Source organism: Eucalyptus grandis, chromosome 7 (assembly GCF_016545825.1).
Source record: "Eucalyptus grandis isolate ANBG69807.140 chromosome 7, ASM1654582v1, whole genome shotgun sequence".
In the NCBI taxonomy this organism is placed as follows: Eukaryota; Viridiplantae; Streptophyta; class Magnoliopsida; order Myrtales; family Myrtaceae; genus Eucalyptus; species Eucalyptus grandis.
This window is the reverse complement of record NC_052618.1, coordinates 35,357,410-35,371,003: the sequence shown is the minus strand read 5'-3', so window position 1 is coordinate 35,371,003 and position 13,594 is coordinate 35,357,410.

Sequence of the window (13,594 nt, the reverse complement as noted above, 5' to 3'; positions counted from 1 at the left end):
ATGTCTTTAAATCTTAAATATTTTCACGTTTTGCCAATTGAATCAAATTGTTTGATCTTAGCTAGAAATAACTTATGTGAATATCGATCATCCTACGTAATACCATTGGCCTTAACAATATAATAATATTTTAATATTTTTTAAATTTTTTATTAATTTTATTCTCTTTTTCCTTTTTCTTTTCTTTTTTTTTTTCCTAATCCTATGCCGACGACATTGCTACTACCCTTGCCGGCCATAGGCGAGGGTTGCAACGCCCTCACTTGTTGTTGGTGATGGCAAAGGCATGGAGGCCCTCGCCCATGGCTGGTGAGGGTGCATAGGCCCTCGCCTAATCAAGCGAGGGTCACCAGTCCTCACCTATAGCCCTAGGGTTATGAAAATAATAATAAAAAGAGAAAATGAAAAAAAAAACTAATAAAGATTTCAAAAAACATTGATTAAAAATTGTTCATGTTAGCGCCAACATTCACATCGCACAATTAGCATCCACATCAACTTTTTCCAACTTAAATTAGTTGGATTGACTCAATTGGCAAAATACGAAGATGTTTAAGAATTAATTAACAAAAATGCAAATAAGTTTAGGTCTTTTTGGATAATTAGGGCAAGGGTTTTGACCGATGATATTAGAAAATTAAATATAGTTAACACTTGGTTTTTTTTTGGGGGGTTCGAAAATAACTTTTGGTTGAGCCTTTATATTTTAGGCATGCCTTCGTTTAAAAGTCATGAATATTAGGTAAGTATTTGCATGTCCAAAAACCTTTGTAAGACATCTGGATAGGAGTTCCCTCGTTTACCTCTCTATCTAATCAATAAACATTTCATCCCTCGCTAAATCAAATTCCGTACGTGAGAGAGAGTTACGACATTCAACTATGTCATAAGCTTTTAAGTAGTTGTCAATGATTTTTAACTCATGCTTTGCTAAATTCGAGAGGCTAAAATGACAAACTAACTCCGTATATACCCCACAAATCGACAAAAACCAAATAAGTATGCCATGAGTCATGTTGTGATGGTGACTGTAGAGAGAGTTCATGTTTCGTGTTCACAAGTCAAGGTCGAATTATAAGTGCGCGTCAAGTCATATTACCTTAAATTTTCTTCTTTTGTAAAAAGTACTTCAAAAGTGTAGCATTTCCGCATCATTTTTCAATTTGTGAATATTCATGATCATTCTCATGAATATGTTTAATCCAATGACTGTTCTATTATGTATAAATGATCATAGGCCCTCGTGTTCATTTTGAGTGTACCCCGGGTTTGATTTTTCGCATTTGTATTTTTTTTTTCTGTTTTCTTAACTGAAATTGATGAAAGATGACGTAATAAATGTTGATTCGAAAAATGCCTCTTACATGTAAAATCTCAAAACTCAGTGTATACTAAAATTTTCCCTCAGTAAATCCCTTCAGCTTGCTAAACGTGGGTCAATCATCTTAGAACCAATCTATCATGAGCATATTTGAACTTTTGGACCGTTGTCATCGCTTCTGTCTTTTCATGTTCTTCTTGATCCGTAACAATCATGGGAGAGTTTGGTGAATTGAGAGTTAGAGCATAAATGTCCTCCTTAGCAAAGAGGGATCAAGTGAAACATAGAGGTGATCATGGCTAGCGGTTCGGCAGCCTGGGGCCTACCTACACGAAAGTAAAATAGGTAGATATGGCCAAGTAATCCTCTTCTTGATCTTTGATTTGCCTAGGCCTAACCAATTTTATGTAATAAATTTTAAATCGTGGGTGGCTTGAGCAAGGATTCTAGATCCAGTATTAGGTCTAGCCCGCCCATTGATCAGGTTTTGATTTAGGATGGAAGTTACTAAACTGTTTTACTCGTTAAGGGCCTATTTGGTAATGTTCCTATGTTTTTGTTTTTATGTTCTTTTGCTTTTTGGAATAGATAAAGAACAGAAATTTGTTTGATAATAATGCCAATTAATTTTCTATTTCCCATAATAGAAAAGTGGTCGATGAATAGATTGGAACAGAAACAAAAAACAGAAAAATGTAGTTGCTTATTCCCAAGAACAATTTCTAAAAATAAGTTAGTTTTTTTTTTCTTCCTCCTTGGCCCTTGTTGTCCCCCACCACTGCACCCTACTGTTTGGCCGCCGACTGCCTAGTCGACGGCTAGCAGCCAGCAATGGTAAGGAAGAATAAAAAAGAAAAAAAATCTTAAAAATTAAAACAAATTCGACGTTACAAAAAAAAATTATGGATCGTATCAAATGTATTCTTATGTTCTTTTTCCATTCCAAGAATATAAATTTTGTATTATTACTAAACGCGCTCTTTTATTCAGAAATTATTCAAAGGATTAAAAATAGAAAAAAGATTATTTCTTAAAAGAAATTGTTCCTCGAAACAAAGGGTTACCAAATGGACTTAGTTTCCTAGTTTATACTGCCAATTGGAAACTATCTTTGCCTAACCAATTTTATGTAATAATTTTTTAAATCATGGGTGGCTTGAGCAAGGATTCCAGATTTGATATTAGGTTCAACCCGCCCATTAATCAGGTTTTGATCTAGGACGGAAGTTACTCGGCGGTCTTACTCGTTAAGTTTCCTAGTTTATATTGCCAATTTCTAAACTATCTAGGCCTACCCAATTTTATGTAAAAAAAATTTAAATTGTGGGTGGCTTAAGCAAGAGTTTTGGATCCACTATTAGGTCTAGCCCGCCTATTGATCAGGTATTGATCTAGAACGGAAGTTACTCGAGCATCTTACTCGTTTACTTTTCTAATTTATATTGCCTATTCGACATTAGCTAGGATATAGGATATATATCTTGATGTATTTCTCTTATTTATATTTACTTTCCTACTAGAAATCTATTAGGTTGTCTGTAAGCATAGGCCTGAACAATTGTCTTCCAAGTTTGATGATTTGATTATTGGATACGACCTATCAGGCGTTTCTCTCTTATCTTCCTTTGACTTTCTCTACTTTGTTTCCCCACTTTTGCTATCTGATTGTCTTCTCCTTCTACAATTTCTCAACCTATCTTTGCGACCACTTTCGTGTTCCAACATGGATGATATGATGCATGGCTGCCGAAGCTTAATCACAATGGTTGGTTGCGAGCCAAATTGACATAACCTAAGCAAATTTACGGAATTACTTAAGACCATTCGGTAAGAATTTTTTTACTTTGAATTTTTCTCTATTTTTGTTTCAAAATTTATTAATTAAGTCACTTTTTTTTGGAACGAGGAAAAGTGACAAGAAATGAATGGAAATGATTACTTGTGAGAAGGTTTTCCTTCCTTCGGACGGATAAAGTTACAAAGAAGTGGATGGATTCAATTGTTAGCACGTGGTAAACTGATTTTTACAGTGCTTATTTTCCTCTTTTTCTTTTTTATATTAATGTTGTAATGTTTGCATGTCTGTAGTTTGTGGTTGTTTTTCATTTGAGCCTAGAAATACCAAATAAAAGATTTATCCAATGTACATATAAATTATAGCTCGAAAGTTCATAGTCAAAATTGAGCCATATGCATATAAAAAAGATTAGAAGAGAAGAATTTGAATACCATTACTTTCTTCACAAAATATATTCTATTTTAAAGTACAAATATGTTATTATATAGTGTCCTATTCTTTGACGTTCATTTTCATTTTATCTTTCGAGTTGCTGAGTTCAAAGTCGAGCCAATCTCTCAACATCCATTGAATAAATCTTATCGTCATGTATTAATAGATATAAAATTCGTCAAACGATAAACTGATTCGTTAGAGCTTAGCTTCTCTCTTATATGATTTTTGTAAATCAATTTCACATTAAGTGGGCTTCCGATAAAATTAAAGTTATTTTTTTTATGCTAAAAGAATTGGCTTTAAATAATAGGGTTAATACCCTAAAAAACCCCAAACTAGTACATATGTGACAAATTTACCATAAACTATTTTTTTGACCATAAAAAATCCCAAACTGGAACATTTGTGACAAATTTACTCCGACTGATCATAAAAAATCATAAATTGGTACATCTATGACAAATTTACCCCAAATTAATTTATTTGATCGCAAAAAACCTCAAACTGGTAAATTTGTGACAAATACACCCTCTGCTAAATTGAATTAATACTACCAAAAAATCACAAAAAATGTAAATTGTGATAAACGGAGAGTAAAATCCCATATTGGTATATCATTCTACTATTACGTATTATTTAATTTAATAACTTGACGATAAAATTTAACGAAAACTAATAGAGGGTAAATTTGTCACAAGTGTACCAGTTTGGAGTAAATTTGTCAAAAGTATACCAGTTTTGGGTTTTTTATGGTCAAAAAAATAGTTTTGGGTAAATTTGTCACAAGTGTACCAGTTTAGGGTTTTTTCAGGATATTAACCCTAAATAATACAAACTATATTTAGACAAAGTGGATATCAAATGAAGAAAATTTTAAATATGCATGTTTCAAATAAGTAAAAATTTTCACTTTCTTATTTTAATAATACTGTTGTAATATTGGTACTTAGTCAATATTATTACATTCTGTAACAAAATAAGATATAGTCATTGTTATTTCAATATCGGCCATGGACAGATTATGCATTTAGTCACGTATTGAAATGAATTCAAATTTCATATATGAATATCATTAATGCAATTCAACATATTTTTCGTTTCATGTTAATGAATAAGTTATGTACCTCAAGATATATATAATATCTATTCACTTTTTTTCAATTTCAAAATCATTGACAGATAGAAGTCGAAAACAACATTTCAAAAGTGTAATAATAATTGATTTCGAAATTTTTTTATATTTAATTTTTTTACAAATTTAGCTAAAACAGATAAAGTCTTGGGAGTAACAAATCAACAATGGTCAATTTATTGGTGAAATGCGTGCTTGAGACTTTTTTTATCCCGCATGTATGCCACGTGGAAATCACATAATGTAAAATGAAGTGCCACATGTGGAGAAAGGGATGGGTGGAGTTCCCTGCCCCGCCTTGCACCAATCATGCCCAACTTCCTGGCTCGAGCGGGGCAAATTTTCCCTTACCGTACCCATCCATCCCCCACATGACTTTCATACCCAATCCACATAACTCATTTAATACTATCGTCGACAATTCGTCTCGTGGGTCATATTCATCTCGAGTAAACATAAAGACAAAATACTAAAAATAAAAATAAATTTATTATAATTATGTCAATTTAGTTATTAATATTTTTTCTTATCAATTCAATCCTAAATATTTTGTATATGTGTCAATTTAATCCATTCAACCAACTTTAACTGAAAATAGTTGACATGAACATCGGCAGTTCTACGTGGATTTTTTTAATATTTTTTACTGATATATATTTTTTTTACTTTCTCTGTCTTTTTTTTTTCACATATGCTGGAAGAAGAAGGAAGGGAAGAGAGAGGGGGGCAGAGATAGAGAATTAAAGAAAAAAGAAAAATAAAAGAATGAGCAAAAATTAAAATAAACAATTTCCGAAAAAATTAAAAGATTATTAGAAAAATGGTTCACATCAGCATTGGTTGCATCTTGCACGACAACTAGCGTCCACATTAGTGATTCCAGCAAAAATTGGCTGGATGGACTAAATTTGCGTCAATACAAAAGATTTATGACTCAATTGGCTCAAAAGAATTGATTGAAGATTGAAGGTTTATGATGTATTGAGTAATTCTCCCATCAACATAATGTTATATAAGTAAAATAGATCAACCTGAACACTACATGATTAGTTAATCACATCAAATTACATGAAACAAACACTACTTGAAGATTGATATGTTGACACAATAGTTTAAGCATTTGCATGATTTGCCATGACACAAAATTAAGCTGCCGACACAAACCTAACTCAAAATATCCTCAATTTCACATTAGATTTACTAACAGATTGCAATAATTTGTTAACAACTTGTCCATAGTTGATGAAATGCCATCAATTTCAAATGTTACTTGAGAATGATAATGAAATAATAGTCTTTTAGCTAATCGTATCTTGATGAATCACATACAAGTCACGTCGACACTAACCTGTTAACTTTGAGTTACATGGGCCAATTTCATGGGTTGGACATGAAAACATCATAATTATTAATTGTGTTGCGCGGTTTGACATGAAATTTGACCAAAACAAAAATAGCTTTAGCCAAAAGTTGCTAATTTGCATTGTGGTGTTGTTTCGTATCAGAAAGGGTTAATATCACGAAATATTCTAAACTATTACACTTACGAAAAATTTACTTCAAACTAATTTTTTGCACTATAGAAATCTCAAACCAATACAAATGTGACAAATTTACCCCCTTTATTTACATTAAATTTCACCGTTAAATTATTAAGTTCGATGATATGTGATAGTTAATTGGTATACTAGTTTAGAGTTTTTCCCTTCATTTGTTACCAGGTGTGCCAGTTTGTAATTTTTCATGGTACTAATCCAATTTAACAAAAATTAACAAAGGCTAAATTTATCACAATGTATATGTGTGTGGTCTTCTTAGTTTTGTGGATTGTTTTTCCCTTGTTTACGATTCAAGGTCTAGATAGTATTATCATTTATTTAGTAGCATTTATGATTGTATTTGTTTTTCGGAAAATGAATGATTTGCAAATATTTTCCAAAAAATTGATAGCTTGTATCACTTATAAAAATGAATGAACGTAATTAATATTCTGAAGATATTTTAGACATAAATTGTTGTTATTAATGAACATTAACTAATTATTTCAAGTGATATAAGCAATCATTTTTAAGAATTTTTTTATAAATCATTCATTTTTCGAGAAATAAATGGAGCCTAAGTGGGAAATGACTATCTCTATTTTTGCTATGGGTAATTTAGCAATTCAAATAACGAACTTCCAAAATAAAAAATTAACAAAACGTAATGGGCGCCTAATCAAAACTTTGTGATAGTAATAACAATAATAGATAAATGGACGGTGGATGATCTGCAAGAATAAATTTAAACAAGAAATTGAAAGCCATAATAGATTTTGGTAATTTGTCATCTTTCTTTTTAAATTTAAAGATAATTTTCACAATTTTCATTTTATATTTTGAGATGACAATAAGATCGTTATGGTATTTTTATGTGTTTAACCAATCCGTGCATCACACATGCATAATTTTAATTATATATTTATATGAATTTGGACGGGAAAATGACATAATTGTGATAAACTTATTATATGCATGTCAATTTAATGCTAAATTTTTCAATTTTGCTATTTAGTTGTAAAACTTTGCTCAAAATTCCAATCCAGTCCTTTTAATTAACTTTCACCAAAAATTGTTGCCATAGTAGTCTAGCTATCGTTGGCCATCCCACGCGGTCATATCAGCGATTTCCAATGAAAATTAGCCAAATTAAGTAAATTAAATTATTTTGCAAGGATTTATGGCTAAATGACAAAATTGGAAGAGTTGGCATTTGTGCGATGTGTTTAGGATTGATTAAATTTTTCCAAATTTGAACTGTGTTGGCAAGCAAAGAAACGTGAACTAAATGTATCTCACAATAAACTCCATTGATTGCCTAGCCATAGCAAATAGCCATATATCCTATTTTATGAGGAATGCAAAATTGACATGAGTATGAATCTTTCTCGGAATTTATTATTGAACAGACTTGGCACACTCATTACATTCAGTCGGACAAGGTATACTTCAAGTGCCAAAAGTTGGGACAAAGGGACACTTAAGAGCCAAAAGTTACAAAAGTAACATTTAAGTGCCAAAATCGGAAAGAAATAAATCATTCAAGTGCCAATCCGGTCAAAATGTCAACGTGCGCAATTTCTAGCAAAGAAAGTGCAGAACGGTGTCGTTTTGCACGCTGACGTGGCCATATAGTACAAAAACGACATCATTTTGGTGTTAACGTGATAAAAAATTAATATAAAAATTAATTAAATTTAATTTAAAACTGAACTTATTTAAAACATTTAAAAATAAAAATAAAAATTATAAAAAATTATAAAAAAAAGGGAGGTCTCAGCCGCCTCCATTTTTTTTTATTTCTTTTTAATTTTTAATATTTTTTTTAAAATTTTAAAATAATTTTAATTTAATAATTTTTTTTTTTTTTACTACGTCGACACCAAAACGATGTCATTTTGCACTTGCTTCGCCAAAAAATTGAGACGTTATCGTTTTGGCCGGATTGATACTTAGATCCATTTTGCTTCAATTTTTGCATTTAAGTATCACTTCCGTAACTTTTTACACTTAAGTATCTATTTGTGCTAAGTTTTGGCACTCCAGGGGTCTCGGTGTCCATTCAGTCGTGCTAAAAGCCTAGATTGATAAGAATTCAATGACCAGGAACGTTGTGTTTGCTTAGAGGTGCATAATTTTTGTTTAGGTGGTGTCTAGGGGGCGGCTACTTTGGGGATAAAATACCAAAACACTATCTTATAATGAGGAAAAATACATTCTAACAATTTAGACTCTTAGTTGTTGAACTTAAAAAGTTATACTTAAGGCTCCGTTTACTTTGCAAAAAAATGAATGATTTGAAAAATATTTATCTAAAAAGAATCACTTTTGTCGCTTACGAAAATGAGCTAATGAAAGATAATTTTATTGTCCACGAAAATGTTTAGACATAAATTATTATCAGTAATGGTGATAGAAATAGTTTCTACTGAATAATTACTTCAAGCGATAAAAACAACTACTTTTAGGAAAATGTTTTATAAATCATTCATTTTTCGCAAAATGAATGGAATAGAAAAAACTCAATGACATTGGTATTTATATGAGTAATGATATTTCCACAAGCAATATCTAATCTTCCACAACTTTTCCAAACTGTATATTGGACTCATTTGCCCTCTAAGCTCGTCCACAATCTCAACAAAGAATCTTGAAAAGTATAGCAAAACTAACATTTTTCCAAATTAGGCAATAATCAAAGAAGCCCAACTTTCGGTTTTTTTTTTGGGTACTATTTCCTATTTTCATGTTTTGATAATTAATTTTACCATGGTCTTCGAGGAAGATGATCTATCTCCATATTAATGCTGTAGGTAACATTTTTTTCTTTCAAAAGGAAAGCTTTATTTGATAGTTCATAGATTATTTAAAATTAAATATAAACTGCCAACTGAAATAGATGTCATAATGTTTATTATTAAATATTTTTTTATTAAGATCAATTGGGTGTATTTGTATGTTGGAATTTGTTCCATCAAATTTAATAAGCTATGCATAATTTTTTCTGTAAGATATATAGTTTTAGATATTTTTCATTTTTCATTGTAACTTAGGGTCCGTTCGTTTCGCAAAAAATTGACTATTTTTGGAAAATATTTTTCAAAGTCATTTTCCAAGAAAATGACAATATTTTTTGGTGTTGTCGGCTAAAACCTAAAAATGTTTCAGAAAATATTTTCCGGTGTTCGGTAAAAAGAATATTTTCCGCTCACCAAATTAGCGAGCGTGAGCATCAAGTTCGAGGCTCGCTAGATTGACGAGCGCAAGTTTGAGATCGATGAGCTTGAGGTTCACCTGGTCCGATGACTAGCCAAGAAAGAAGAATATGGGAAACAAAAAAAGAAAAGAAAAAAAAAAAGAAAAAGGAAATTAAAAATAATTTGAATTAAAAAAGAAAAAATAAAATTAAAAAATAATTCGAATAAAAAAGAAAAAAAAGAAGAAAAAGGGGAGGAGAAAGTAAGGATTTGTAGAAATGTGAGATAAGAGAGATCAAGTGAGAAAAATGTTTTCCACTTTTGAAAAGTGAAAAACATTTTCCCTCACTTTAGAAGACTTTTTTCCTTTGATGGAAAATATTTTCCCTAAGGAATTCATTTTCCGGGAAACGAACGCCGGAAAATCCGGAAAACGTTTTCCTGGAAATTATTTTCTACGAAACGAACAAAGCCAATGATATGTCATGTTGATCGTTTTAGTTCTTATCTTTACTTAATTTATTTATTAAGAGGTAATTATTTAGTGCAACCTATTCACTTAATCAAATAAGTTATACTTCAAATTGCAAATCATTTATTGTTTAATGAGATGTGCTTTTAAGTTTTTTGATTTTCCATTTTAATTTACTAAGATGCACATTATTCATTTGTTCAATAATTAACTTTACCATACTATGTAAATGTAAGCGCTATTTATACATATGAAATGAACTAGTTCGTGTTATGATTCAAGGTATACCTCTACGGCTGAAAGAAAAGAAGTAAGCTTTGATTCAAAGTGCAAATAACTTGATCTTCTTGTGAATTAGATATCTTATTATATATCACTTTATATTCTAATTAAATTATGAATTAAACAGAATTCCTTAATTGTACTGTTTATACTAATTTCAAATGAGCTATATTTTCTAAGAATACTTGTCAAGATACTTTCATTCTATACGCTACTTAAATTTTAGACTTTATGATGGGTAAATGGCTAGAGATGCCTATTGAGATAAGAGTTATCGTTTGAATGAGTGTAAAATACCACCGGAAACAAAACAAAAGAATACAAGACTCTATTAAGAAAACGCGCACTAGGAATGAAAACAAAAGTTGAGCTAGGCTTTTAGCTATGGAAGAAAGAAAACGGCAAGTCTGGACTTATTTGATTATTTACTAAATTTGTAAGAGGGTACTAAGACTGAAAAGGAAAATAGAGCTAGGCTTTTAGATATGGAAGAAAGAAAACGGCAAGCCTAGACTTAATTTACTAGATTTGTTAGAGGGTACTTTTGTTTTTACAATTTTAAAATCCCCCATTTTGATTATGGATGAATTGTAAAGGGCAAATTAATCCAATCAAATTGTAAAAATATGAAAAAAATGGGGAAGATGAGTTTTTAGTGGTGTAAATATCATTTTCCTGTTCATATAGATTGATAGATTGGAAAAAAGAAATTCTCTTAGGAAAACTTTTTGCTGTCCTCCCAAAAATTCACAGGAACATCGACAAAAATAGGAATATTATCATAATTTCCCGTCTCTCTCTCTCTCTCTCTCCATTTTGTCAGTGAGCAAAAGACGAGAGAAGAAAAGTCGCCGCACGTGCGGGAAAAAGCCAAATCTTTCTACCGGCTCGTGTGGGAAACGATGGATTCTCTTCTCGGTCACGCCTCTTCCGGCCAATCGCGCGACGCCGTCTGTTTGGAACGTTGGATTGGTCTACCCTTTAGGCGGATCCCGTACGTTGTCGTCATCTCTCTCTCCCCCCTTCCGACGCCGACGCCGTGCTTTAATTACCACGCCACGTCAAGTGCTTTTCGCTTCTCTCACTCTCACCCCCCAGCGCACTCCACTTTTTCTTCTTCTTTTTTTTCCTCCTCGACCCTCCTTTTTCCCTTGTGTTCCTCTATTTGGCCGCTCTTCTTCCCCTCTTCTTTCATTTTGGTCCTAGAGTTTTACACCCCCTCCCCTCAATTAATTAGCAAGAGAACTTGAGGTAATTCTATTGAGGACATATAAATTTACCAAATCAAGTCCAATATTCGAGCCGTCGATCACTTTTCGCTCGCTTATATCGGGGTGTTCGAATTCTCTTTATATTACTACATAAAAATTGATATTTAGGCTCCTATTTGTTTTGTGAAGAATGGATAATTAAGAAAATGTTTTACAAATCATTTGCATTTCCTAAAAAGATAAGTTAATAAATTATTAATTCATTATCAATAATTATTTATATCTAAATGTGTTCGTAAATGACGAAGATATTATTCGTTTATTTATTTTTATAAGCAATGCAAACGATCCTTTTTAGAAAAAATATTTTTCAAATTATCCATTTATTACGAAATAAACTCACTTAAAAGATTTTGTAATATCACCTTATTACAAGATATTTGAGCTATTATTCAATGAAGAGATATTATTGCCACAGTGTCAAGAAATTGGGAAAAAGAGAAAATATTACAAATTTTAAAATATAACAATTTTAGCCTTTTAAATGGGGTTATTTATAAAATAAAAAGATTCAGATTTTTAAAATAGAAAAAAAAATCGAATAACGTAGGAATAACTATTTAGTACATTTTATCGGAATATTACTATTTTTATAGTATTTATCTTACAATAAACTGGATGTCATCTTGTCCTTTCTCTTGACAACCTCGTGATGCCTGCGAAATCGATAACGTCGTATGGGGGGTTCTGATTACGATGTAAAGTTATGTTTGGCTTCTCTCATTCTCCTTGTCACTAAAAGCCAACACGTGCTTCCATCAAGATATATTTTTGACTTTTTTCTCCTCCGGATTGCACATGATGATTTCAGAGTCTCATAGTTTTTCCGAATAATCAATTATGCAGAAAGCTCGACACATTTTAAATTTGCTCACGTGCTCTATTTTACATGTTCTTTACATGTGAGACCTCAAACTCAAATCAAATGTCAAAACCTCTCTTGCGTTGTCTTCCCACAGTCTCAACTGCTTAGCATGTTAATAAAGATGAATAAATGTATAAAAATTATAAGGCCAAGAGATAGGGGTGATCAGTTAGGGAATCAACCATTTATGGCTCATTTGGCTCGACTTTTGGGGAATGCATTTGCAAAAATATAAATATCTTTGGGTGAAGGAATTTTCTAAAATGCAAATATCGTTTGGTAAAATTTACATTTATAAAGGATTTTTATTAAATTAAAAAATATATAAAAAATATATTTATTATTTTTTTTTTTGAAGTTCACCATTGGACCGTCGGATCGACGGCTAGATGGCCAAATTTGGCCCCTGGATGGTCGCCCGACCCGGCGACCGTCGCCCGAGGTCGCCCGACCTCCGGCGGCCGCCTAGGTCGCGCAATTTAGGCCATCAATCGCCCGGGTCACACGACCCAAGCGTCGCCTAAGGTTTGGCGACGGTTGCCGAGGTCGGGCAACCCTCAGGCGGTGCGTCGCCAGCACATACGACCTCTTAACCGGCAGTCGTCGGCCTCCGTGCGGTGGTTTTCCACGTAGATGAATAATAACCGTGAAGTGAATAGTAACCAAAACTAGTATTCCAAAAATGCAAGTTCCCAAAGGACCTTCAAATTTGCTTTGAACTAAGGGCTCTTAGAGTCATTTGGAAATACAATTGCATCTTGCCAAAGTCACCTAAAAAATCGAACCAAAGGCATTTGCATTTGGCCAAGGGACTTTAGAGCCCCAAAGTCCATTCCCAAAGCTGAACCAAATAGGGTCTTAATCTTTTCGGTCAAATTTTTAAGATAAAATATAAAAATTGCACTATTTTATTATAAAAACTTTAATGGGTCAAGTAATTATGTCGTTATTTGTTCATGTTGAAGACCAAGATTCAATTCTTAATGGGTGTGAGTTTCTTTTTCTTTTTTTTCAATAGAATGTAAAACTGACTTAGAACCATTCAAGCCGCTGATTGGATTGGGTGAACCGGTTCCTATATATAACCGGCAATTCTAACCTTAGAACAAATAACCATATCAATTTTGGGGTAGTTCTAAGCTTGCAAAATTGGGAATTGAATAGTTCTCCCTAAAATTGGTCAGGCTAGGCCAATTCAATCTAGTTTCCATGTTGAACCAACTCCACTACTCACGTCTAGTAAGTAGCATATTCTTTGTACCATTGATGCGTGATATTCTCGA